The sequence below is a fragment of the Macaca thibetana genome, chromosome 5 (genome assembly GCF_024542745.1).
Source record: "Macaca thibetana thibetana isolate TM-01 chromosome 5, ASM2454274v1, whole genome shotgun sequence".
NCBI lineage: Eukaryota > Metazoa > Chordata > Mammalia > Primates > Cercopithecidae > Macaca > Macaca thibetana.
In genome coordinates this window covers 42250637-42263034 of record NC_065582.1, presented here as the reverse complement: position 1 = coordinate 42263034, position 12398 = coordinate 42250637, and the positions used below count along the sequence as shown (strand labels likewise).

Below are 12398 nucleotides of genomic sequence, written 5' to 3'. Positions count from 1 at the left end.
AATAATAATAATAAAAAGAAGACATTTATGCAACCAACAGACACATGAAAAAATGCTCATCATCACTAGCCATCAGAGAAATGCAAATCAAAACCACAATGAGATACCATCTCACACCAGTTAGAATGGCAATCATTAAAAAGGCAGGAAACAACATGTGCTGGAGAGGATGTGGAGAAATAGAAACACTTTTACACTGTTGATGGGACTGTAAACTAGTTCAACCATTGTGGAAGACAGTGTGGCGATTCCTCAAGGATCTAGAACTAGAAATACCATTTGACCCAGCCATCCCATTACTGGGTATATACCCAAAAGATTATAAATCATGCTGCTATAAAGACACATGCACACATATGTTTATTGTGGCACTATTCACAATAGCAAAGACTTGGAACCAACCCAAATGTCCATCAATGACAGACTGGATTAAGAAAATGTGGCACATATACACCATGGAATACTGTGCAGCCATAAAAAGGATGAGTTCATGTCCTTTGTAGGGACATGGATGCAGCTGGAAACCATCATTCTCAGAAAACTATCACAAGAACAGAAAACCAAACACCACATGTTCTCACTCATAGGTGGGAATTGAACAATGAGATCACTTGGACACAGGAAGGAGAACATCACACACCGGGGCCTGTTGTGGGGTGGGGAGAGGGGGGAGGGATAGCATTAGGAGATATACCTAATGTAAATGACGAGTTAGTGGGTGCAGCACACCAACATGGCACATGTATACATATGTAACAAACCTGCACATTGTGCACATGTACCCTAGAACATAAATTATAATTAAAAAAATAAAATTAAAAAAGAATGGCCATAATAAAAAAATCAACAAATAATAAATGTTGGTGTGGATTCGATGAAAAGGGAACACTTCTATGCTGCTGGGGGGGAATGTAAATAGTACAACCACTATGAAAAACAGTGTGATGATTCCTTAAAGAACTAAAATTAGAACTACCATTTGATCCAGTAATCCCACTACTGGATATCTTCCCAGAGGAAAAGAAATCATTACATGAAAAAGATACTTGCATGCACGTGTTCATAGCAGCACAATTTGCAATTGCAAATATACAGAACCAGCCCAAATGCCCATCAATCAATGAGTGGATAAAGAAATTGTGTATATATCTATATGATGTAATACTACTCAGCCATAGAAAGGAATGAATTAATGGCATTCACAGCAACCCAGAAAGAACTGGAGACTATTATTCTAAGTGAAGTAACTCAGGAATGGAAAATTAAACATCATATATTCTCACTCATAAGTGAGAGCTAAGCTATGAGGATACAAAAGCATTAGAATGATACAATGGACTTTGGGGACTCAGGAGAAACAGTGGGAGTGGAGTGGGGGATAAAAGACTACAAATTGCATTCAGTGCATACTGCTCAGGTGCTGGGTGACCAAAATCTCAAAAATCACCACTAAAGAACTTATTCATATAACCAAATATCACCTGTTCCCCAAAAACCTACAGAAATAAAAGATTTTTCTTAATGTAAAAAAAAAAAAAAAAAAAAAAAAAAAAAAAGTCAAGTGAGGTGAGTACATATCTCAACTAGTGATCAACAGGTAAACGAGAGAACCACATCACTTGGGCAAGGAGCCCTTCCCCAAAGCCGGAAGGTAAATAAACTCCCTTCTGCACCCAGACACCATCTTGGGCAGTAAGACCCTTCAGAAAACAAAACAGCTCCAAAAGGGAGTTTGGATTTTAAATTGCTTAAATATGACTATATATACAACCACAAAAATAAAGCAGTTAAATTGGAATAGGTTCATTTACCTTCAAATCACACACTTTAAAAAAAAATAGTTTTCCAAAATCATTGGAAATTTAAGTAGCTCCAGTGTTAGCTGAGGTCAGTCATAGAAATGCAGACGCTAGGCTTGTTGCAGACTCACTCCAGGTTAATTCAATTTGGGCCTTACTCTGTATAAAGTGCAAGTGTCCACTTCTAATGTTTCAGTTTGAAATGCTCAAGCTTGCTCAGTTCAACTCACCACCCTCCTGACTAGGTGTCCAAGGAGTCCTTTGGTCTTAGAGTTGTCCTGGAGACAGAGGTAGGTTACAAATCAGGGCGTAGCTTCCTCTGATTGCTGCAGAGTAAAGGAGAGAGGACTCAGCTGGGCACCCACAGTGGCTGTGATTCACCTGCAGGACGCTTAAGGCCAGCACTGAAGCTCCCAGTACAGACCAGGACCATCAGGGTGGGGCGTGGAACTTCTCTGGCAGTGACCTCCCTGCTAGCTCTTGTGTTCACCTCCACACATACACTTCTTCTCCCTTCCTCAGCCAATTTAACCTATTTCCCCTTTCTCCTGTTGCCACAGCAGAAAAATTCTATTTTCTCTTTTTCTGACACAGAAGCTATTAATGGCTAACAGGAATGATAATCCATTAAACCTGAACCCCAGAGTATTGATTCCTTTCCTCAAAGTCAGGAAGAGCTTTCTCCAGAAACAGTATTTCCAGATCTCCCATTCCTGAAAGAGAAGGGAGAGGTTTGCTTTCCACGCTAAAGAAGGTTGCCCAAACATTCACTACTACCTTCCTCCCATGCCCAACAAGACAAATGACTTCCAGAGAAAAGGGAGAGAAGAAAGGAAGAGAAAGAGAAAGAAAGAAAGCTTGAAGGAAGGAGGAAGGCAGGAAGGAAGGAAAGAAGGAAAAGGAAGGAAGAAAAGAAGGGAAGACAGAGAGAGAAAGAAAGAGAAAGAGAAAGAAAAAGAAAGAAAAAAGAAAGAAAAAGAAAGAAAGAAAGAAAGAAAGAAAGAAAGAAAAAGAAAAGAAAGAAAGAAAGAAAGAAAGAAAGAAAGAAAGAAAGAAAGAAAGAAAGAGGGAGGAAGGAAGGAAGGAAGGAAGGAAGGAAGGAAGGAAGGAAGGAAGGAAGGAAGGAAGGAAGGAAGGAAAGAAGGAAGGAAGGAAGGAAGGAAGACAAATCCAAGATGAGTTTGGGGGCCAAAACAGATTATCTCTAGTAAAACAAGGTAGTTAACCAAAAAAGAGAAAATAAGGGATTCAGACAAATGGGGGCCCCAACCCAGGAAAAAGGCAAAGAGACGTCCCATAATAAGAACGTAGAGAAGGCCTGGCATGACAGCTGACAGCCACAGGCCTAGAGAAGCCAGTCTAGACTGCAGCGGGAGGGCAGAAAGCTCTGGAAGGGAGGTTTGGTCTCCAGGAGGAAACAGAATTAGTAGATTACCTAATATTGTCCAAATTATGACATTGCTGTATTTGTGGTAATCAGAGAAGGGAAAGCGTGTGTGTCTGTGCATGTGTGTATCTCTGTGTGTGTCTACATGAGTGTGTGTGTGCGTGTGTGTGTGTGTAAGGGGGCAAGAAAGAGACACAGAGAGAGAGAAACTAGAGAGAAAGAGAAAGATTGAGGTAAGACCCCATCTACCCTGAAAAGAAGCCAATAAATAATGTCTGAAATTGATAAATCCAGGGAAATGGCAGCATAGCCATGTTGTTCAAAAACATGGCGTCAAACACCAGCATGAGCAATTAGACAGTTGAAAGTGGTTGCCTCAGGGGAGTGGGCATCAGGAGAAGTGAAGGTTGAGCAAGGGCTTCTGCTTTTCATTTAAGCTGTGGAGGATTAAAGATGGCCACAAGTGACACGCTTCACGTGGAGGGATGGGGCGCATCTTCCATCCCCAAGAATTTGGGCTGGCCTCTGCTACTTACCAATAACGTACCAGTGGACAGGACAGTTCCCCATGATCAGTCTTGCTTTTTAAGAGGATTAGAAGCTTCCACCATGGTCTCTTGAATCCCTGAATCATAATTCCAGAAGACCAAACACATTGCTCAAGAAAACACGTGGACAGGCCCTGAGACTGCAGAAAAAGAGAGAAAGAACTAGCTCAGCCCAAACTTCTGGCCACCCAGATCGATCAACCGGCATTCTAAACAAATAGCCCTCTGTGAGGTAAGGTGTTGTGGGAAACGGTAGCTGTGCCACTCTGGTTGCCCAGTAGCCAACCCTTAGCAAATAGTGACATCTCTAACACTTCTGTTTAGAATGTGGAGATATTTGGGCCTGGCGCAGTGGCTCACACCTGTAATCCCAGCACTTTGGCAGGCCGAGGTGGGTGGATCCACAGGGTGGAAGCGGGCATGAGCAAGTTGCTCAAGAGCCCAGTTACAGAATTTTGGGGGGTTTAAACACACTCTAGAAGTTTCCACCGGTTACTTGGTGTATGCTTTATGTAAATGAAGAGGCTAAACTGAAGTTAAAAAGTTATTTACTTGGTGTACGCCCTATGTAATGAAGAGGATGTTTCCTGTCATAGCTAAAGTGTTTCTTTTGATTTAGTTCTAGGAAGTCTTTAGGTTCCCTGCCTCCAGGTCCTATTCTCCTGCCTCAGGATGACAGTATCACAATGGGAAAGCCTCATCTTCTGACCAAGATGGGACCCGGCAGAACTATCTAGAAACTGCAGTACAAACCAGAAGGGCAGCATGGGCCTCCCTTCATTTTATATTTGGACTATGTATGACATAAAGGTTTTTTTACCTTCTAATTGTCTTCCTTTTATTATTTTGCTGACTATAGAGAAATACACTTTCAAGATATTAAGATGCTCTGTGTGTTTAATTACACAAGCTGGGAATGGACACTATTTTTTAAAAGATGTTCTTTACAGAGCCTCTGTCTTCCTGTTCTATTATGTGCTATTATCGCATTCTGAGCTTTCAAGGAAAGCAGTTGCAGGATGACTCCTGGCCTCAAGCGATCTTCCTGCCTCTTTCTCCCAAAGTGCTGGGATTACAAGGCATGAATCCCAAATGTAGCTGCAGGATGGTTGCAACTGATTTCCACTGAACTCCTGGTTTTTGTTTCTAAATGCTGTATCTTTTTAAGTTCTTTATTTTTTTCTCTAGTAAACATCCCTGGGTAATTTTTTAATGGAAAAAAAATGACTATTTTGAAAATATTGGAAAATGTCTTTATATTTTCCCTGTACTGGATTGATAGTTTGGCTGGGTAACAAATTCTAGGTACAGAGTCATTTTCTTTCAAAAGTTTGAAGGTATTGCTTGTGTCCTCATTATCCATATTTGTTAATGAGACATTTAACAATCACATTTTTATTTAAAATGATATATTCTTTTATTCTCTCTTCACACACTTGTGATTTTTCTCTTTGTCCTTGGAACTTTGTGACTTATTTGTGCCCTCTGACAAGCTCCCTAATGTACTTTTATTTAGTTATTTTTTTTAGAGACAGGGTCTCACTCTGTTACCCAGACTGGAGTGCAGTGTCACAATCATAGTTCACTATAACCTTGGACTCCTGGGCTCAAGCAATCCTCCCACCTTAGCCTCCCTGAGTAGCTCGGACTACAGGCACATGCCACCATGTCCAGCTAAGTTTGTTTTTTATTTTTGTAGAAACGAGGTCTCGCTATGTTGCACAGTTTGGTCTCAAATTCCTGGCCTCAAGTGACCCTCCCACCTCTGCTTCCCAAAGTGCTGAGATTACAGGAATGAAACCCAAATGTAGTATTTCTCTCATGCAAGATTGTAACTTCACCTTTCTGACATTATGACTTCGGGAATCTAACTCATGACAAAGCCCATAGTTATTTGATACTCCCGTTGTCAGACACTCCATTTCTACTGTGGTAGCATTCTAGAAGCTGTTTTTCAAATGGTGAGTACCTCTCTGATACGCTAATTTGTGCTCATTCTAGATGTCTTTCCTGCATACCACTTACTAGGGCTTTCCAGAAACTCTACACATCATCCCTACCCAGCATGATTACTCCTAATTCCATTGGATATGCCTGATCTTCTGGCCTAAGCAGTAAAGTAGCTTGCACTACAGGCTGCACCTGCTTCTGAGTCTTCTTTGAGCTCCACTCAAAATAGTCTCCCAACTTACCTAAGAAATTAGAGCAGTATTCTGAAGTAGAATATGTACTGTCACTGCAGCCCAAAGAGGCCCATTGCTACTGTACTCTTTTTTGGGGGTGAAAAGTTTGAAGTACAATAATATTTGCTTTACCTTAAAGGGGATATCCCTGCATAGCCCAAACCACTGAGTCCCTAAAATCTTCATAAGTATGGCAGACCCCTAAATCATTGTAGGATTTATCTCCCAGGCTATGACCCAAGACCCATGGGTCTTGCCAAGGTATCCAGAGTACTTCCCACTTCCTTGCAGCAACACAATTAACATGATGTCATCAATATAATAAATACTATGATGCTCTGTGGAACATTAAGATACACAAAGTTCCTTCCTACTATACTGTGACAAAAACCTGAAGAGTTAAAATAACCTTGCAGCATGGAATATATTTTGCTGTCTTTTCTGCATAAATATCCTCTGCTTTGATCCTCTTTCCAGATGGGAAAAGAAAACATTTGCCAGATCAACAACTGAAACCAGCATCGCAAAATTATAACTGAGACACTGAAAGAGATCTGACCTAACCGACTCCATCTTGCTTCTAACCTCCAAGCTATCCTTGTTCATTCCTGGGTGTAGGCTGATCTAACTCTGGGAGAAACTTAGTTTACAATTGAGAACAAAGATGATAACAGCCCTCTCCCAAAACAAATCCTCTTCTTGCCTGGGGACTAGACTGCCTTTGTAAGACTAACAAATTAGCCAAAAGATTAAAAATTTTGGTTTAGGAGTCATGCAGTTGGAGACTACAAAATTCTGAACCTCCTCAAATTGCTCTTGGGGATAACATGACTCTTACAAAGCTAAGATCAGTGTTTGAGATATTTTGCAGACTCTGCACTCGATGGATCAGCTGGCACCACTCAGATCAATAAACTGGCTCATCTGATCTTGTAGCCCTCACCCAGGAGCCAACTCAGTGCAAGGCAGCTTCAACTCCCTGTGATTTCATCTCCGACCCAACCAGTCAGCACTCACAACTCATTGGCTGCCACCCACCCACCAAATTATCCTTAAAACATCTGATCCTCAAATGTATGGGGAAACTGATTTGAGTAATAACAAAACTCAGGTCTCCCTCACAGCCAGCTCTGTGTGAATTACTTTCTCTATCGCAATTCCCCTGTCTTGATAAATCAGCTCTGTCTAGGTAGTGGGCAAGGTGAACCCACTGGGCAGTTATGCAACCACATACCAAGTGCCAGAGGCTGGACCTGGACCTGTGATACTATGCTCTAATAAGATACTGCTTTGGGGGCTACCATTTGGCTCAGTTCATCATCACCCATCTTGATCCATCTGATTTTTTTCAGGGATGATAGCAGTAAACGGAATGGGAATATGATGGGAACCACCACTCCTGCATTCTTTAAATATTCAAAAATGGTATTAATTTCTGCAATTCCACCCAGGATATAATATTGCTCTGATTTATTGTCTTGGCTTGAGAAACAATCTCAGGGATGATAGGATTTTAGAATAGCAGAAGCCAAGTAGTTGCCTTAACCAATTGGCCCTTCCTACCCATAAAGGTTCTTACTCACAGGTCAGTGAAACAATATGAGCATTCTTCCAATTGCAAAGAATACCAATCCCAATTATGCCCAAGAGGACTGGGGAAATGATCACAGGTTGGATTTCTGGACCCATTGTACATATTGTTAGGTAGATCTGGGCCAAGACTCCACGTGTCTCCTCTGTAATCATGGAGCCATGAAAGCATTTTCAGATCCCCTGATACCAGCATCAGTTCAGATCCTATGTCCAAAAGCTCTCAAAATTCTTCCTCTTTCTATAGCATACAATTACTCTGTTAAACAGCTACAGTTTCCTTTGAGTTAGGATTAATATAAGTATATTGTATATGCTTGCAGTGGCATTGAGGGGTCTTTCCTTAGGCAGACACAGCCTCTCCTCCAATTGGTGGTCTCTGATCACGAGAATTGACTAAGTTGGAAACTGGACTAGAGATTGCAGTTTTTCCAATATAGTAGCTGATATCAGTTTTCTTCACAGCAGCTCTTGATATTTTTTTCTGTGTGTATAAGCCAAGCAGTGTTCTAGCTCACCCTTTATCTCATTCACCCCAGGAAAAATAGAGTCTCTTAGACATTGCCACAGATCTGTGCAGGACTCAGTGCCCAGATGCAACTCTGGTCTTTCTGCCTGGCGTGATAATTACATTCACCATGATACTGATGGTTAAATGCTACTACCTGACCTCTGCTATTCTGGAATTACATCATCACAATTGACACTCTAGAACTCAGTTCCACACAGAACGGAGCCTTAGGCATCCAGCCATTGGGGTGTACTACTCCGATCTCCTTTAAAGGAAGAAATTGCCATGAGGAATGTAGTTATCTGACAGCCTCCAGCTGCCTCAACTTTGAGGTCTTTTGCAGCATTCACTCAAAGTCCACATAGTCCTGGTCAAAGACTAAACATGGCAAAGTTTCTAGAGCTGGTCCATTCTTGCTCATCATGGGATTCCTCTAATGGAAAATCTTTCCCCAAGGGCTCCCCACCAGCCTAGCCAAACTTTCTCTGGGACTCTTAGCTATTATGATGCTACTTCCACCAGGTTCTTGTTGCTATCTGGCTATTGAGTGATTCAGTCCCACTAAACAATGTCAACCTGATTGTCCTTCTTAGTTTTTAAGAAACAGGGTCTTGCTCTGCCACCCAGGTTGGAGCACAGTGGTGTGATCATAGCTCACTATAGCTTTCCAACTCCTGGGCCTTAGCAATCCTCCTGCCTCAGCCTCCCAAGGAGCTACGGCTGCAGGCATCCGCCACCACTTATTGAGAGCCACTTCCAGTACTCACTGTCTTGGACACAGACTCGAGTGAAAGTGCAGGTAGTTTATTTGGGAAATGATCTCAGGAAGCAGGTAATGAAGTAGGAGAGATAAACGAAAGGTTCTGTCTAGAAGCTCTGAAGGAGAAACTATCCCAGGTCCCTCTCCTAGCTTGTAGTGGCTGCAGGTAATCCTTGCTGATCTTGGGCTTATGGATCCATCACTTCAATCTCTGCCTGTGTCTTCACATGGCTTCTTCCCTGTGTATGTTTGTGTCTCTGTGTCCAAGTTTCCATCTTCCTATAAGGCACAAGTTATTGGATTAGGGACCATCCTAATTCAGTATGGCCTTATCTTAACTTGATTACATCTGCAAAGACTCGATTTCCAAATAAAGTCACATTCTGAGGTTCCTGGGAGACATGGATTTGGGGGAACACTCTTCAACCCAGTACAGGCTCCAAAGACAAATAACTAATCACATAGTTCTGTCCTTTTGGCCACATGGATATGTGGCTTCAGGGACCAACAGAGTAACGGTTATTATACACATTATCTTGTTATAATAACTGTTATTATGCACATTTATCATGATTTACATCATTGGATGAGTGAACAGTCGAAGTGTTCTCCTAACATGTGCCAGAGCCAAAGTACAATGGTAAACCAGGCCAAGAGCATTCTTTAGTTCAGTGATTTCCAAATCCTTTACCCACAGAATCCTTTGTTCAAATGACATTTTATTAGGGGTGTTCAGACAAACATAATGGATGAAAGCTGTTCTTGCAGAAACAGGGCTGGCAGGACCAGAGGCTCCCCACTCCTGGGTCAGATTATGCAGTAAGGAGCTTCACAGAATATGACTGGAAATCCACATACCCATTTTTCTGTTTAATTCAGGAAGCAGTTGCTAAACACAACTAACAGAGCAAAGTAAGTATGTAGGGCTAAGAGAAGAGGTAGAGAGAAGAACAAAATGAATTGAGGAAAGACTAGAAAGGAGATTGCTGTGGGCACTTTAAGTATTTGGATCCAAAAAGGAGAGGAAAAGTCTGAGAATACCAATATGTGGCTTCCTGGAGATCCCAGAAGAAAAGGTAAAAGGATGAAGAGGAAAGGGAAGGAAGAAGCTACTTATACAATGATTTAAAGTGGTAGTTGGTGTTTTATGGCTTCTTGGATAAAGCTCTAAAGTTTCCGGAGTCAACTTCGAGTCAATTAGCTACACAGGGCAAGCATGTTTACACTGAATGCCTTAGAGATCTTCCCAAATAAGTAGATAAACAGAAGACTTGAGTCTCCAGCCTCATGAATCTAATACCTTTTGTGAGCATTTAGCTTGTATACAAAGCCAAATAAAAGCACTCTATCTAAATAAATCGATAATAATTTATATCTTCTGATCTCTCCAAAGAGAAATGTTTATATGTGGAGAAAATAAATAAATAACATGACGTTTAAAGGAATAAATAATTCTACCCCACAACACACAGGGCAAAGTGAGATACTAAGCCGTTCAATGAGTCTAGCGTCTTTACCAAAGAGGGAATGTATCTGTCAAGATGCCAATGGATTAAACTTTTCTAAGAAAACATTTTAATTTGTTGTCAGAAATAGTTTTATATCTAACTTATTGATTCTCACATGTTGAAACTAGCTGAGCCTAATAAGGAACTAAGTATAAGTTGGAAACCATTCGGCTATCAAAATACTGCTAAGTAGTATTACAACAATTTCATGAGAATGCCTGAGTAAGATATTTTGTTCAGCAAATGCTATGCCACCAATACCACCTCAATGACTAATTTCTTTCAGTGCAAGGTTCTCCTTGTACAGGCGACTCTTAATCTTTTTTGGATCATGGATCCCTTGGAAGTCTAGTGAAGAAATCTCTTCAATGCATTTTTTCATGCATAGAATTATATGAACACCAATTATATTAAAACATAGTTATTAAAATAATTTTTAAAAAACAAATCTGTGATGAGACAATATATGTTCTCTTTATTAACACATTAGATAATAAAATCTAGGTTTTTGTTTTTTGAGTTTTGTTTTTTGTTTTTTTTGTTTTTTGTTTTTTGTTTTGGCGGGGGGGTACCAAATCTTGCTCTGTCGCCCAAGCTGGAGTGCAGTGGTGCAATCTTGGCTCACTGCAACCTCTGCCTCCCGGGTTCAAGTGATTCTCCTGCCTCAGCCTCCCGAGTAGGTGGGATTACAGGCATGCACCACCACACCTGGCTAATTTTTGTATTTTTAGTAGAGATGGGTTTCACCATGTTGGCCAGTCTGGGCTCTAACTTCTGACCTCAAGTTATCCACCCGCCTTGGCCTCCCAAAGTGCTGGGTTTACAGGCATGAGCGGCTGCCCCCGGCCTGAGCATAGATAGTATTTTGTGAGATTTGTCAGTAACTAATATGATTTGAATATATCTGTGATTTCTATTGGTGACAAAGTCATAGGTACTGCTAGTACCACTGTGATGTGTTTTTTATATTCATAACTGAAGCAAATGTTAATTTTAAGTTGGAAATGAATAAAAATAAAAATGCAATTTTTTTCCATCCACATACTTAGACCCCCAGTCTCTCACTCCCTCCATGAGGCTCTCTTTGATTTCAAAAGTTCTCCTTTTCTCAATGGCCACGAGGGGCAAGAGGCCTGGATGAAGAAATACCCTCAGAAACTCCCACTCTTCTGGTTCCTGCTCAAGGCTGCACTAATAAAAGTTATTCATACCTACCTGCACCATCTTGGCTGGGAAGTCCAGGTATAGCAGAAGACTGAGTGTCTGGGCTACCCCACCTGGCACCTGGGGAAGGAGGCTATTGACACCAGTATCAGAGATTCAAAGTAACAGAGATGGAAGGGAGGGTAGAATTTATCTGGTGTCTGTTAGGAAAGCACAGCGCAGGGCAGTAGTGAAGAGAGGGGCTTCACAGGCACTGCAACTGACCAAACCACTGCAGTCTCCCAAGTGGGGCAAGCACTGCAGTGGCCTGAATGTTTGTGTCCCACAAAATGCATATATGGAAGCTTTATCCCTACAGTGATGGTGTTAGGAGGTGCGACCTTTAGAAGCGATCAGGTCATGAGTGTGAAATCTTCATGAATGAGATTAGTGCCCCTATTAAAGGGACCCCAGAGATCTTTCTTGCTTTCTTTCCTCCATATGAAGACACAAGAAGAAGATAACAGCCTGCAATCCAGAAGAGGGCCCTCACCAGAACCTGCCATGCTGGCACCCAGACCACACTTCCAGCCTCTGGAACTGTGAGAAATAAGTTTCTGTTGTTTACAAGCCATGCAGTCTACTATAGTTTGTTAGAGCAGTGTGGACGAACTAAGTCAGGTACCCCAGGGTGTTTCATGTGCTATGTCGAGGGGCCAAACATGTGCATTTGTTCAATGTCTCACTTATGGGGGGCCACTTTGTGCTAGGCGCTGTGCAAGATGCTGAGAGTAGACACCTTGGCTCTCATGGATCTGGAGCCTGGCACCTTCACTGCAGTCTGGTGACTGCATGAAATGCCCAGAGTCCCTCTATCTGATATATAAAAAAAAGAACAGAGAAGCCAGACAGTCCACAGCAGGGTGTGGTGACTGATGCCTGTAATCCCAGCACTTTGGGAGGCCAAGG

General features: G+C 41.7%; 1 long non-coding RNA gene across 2 annotated transcripts in view; it reads right to left on the bottom strand.

Moving 5' to 3' along the window:
- Positions 1–1610: 1610 nt before the first annotated feature.
- Positions 1611–12398, bottom strand: part of LOC126955380 (uncharacterized) — a 51301-nt gene continuing 40513 nt past the window's right edge. The window contains exons 4-6 of one of the 2 annotated variants that reach the window (XR_007725916.1): positions 8786–9057; positions 3723–3874; positions 1611–2125 (exon numbers count right to left, since the gene is read on the bottom strand). This is a non-coding gene — a long non-coding RNA (uncharacterized LOC126955380). The remainder of the gene's footprint in view (positions 2126–3722; positions 3875–8785; positions 9058–12398) is intronic. The other variant, XR_007725917.1, reaches the window with a different exon arrangement.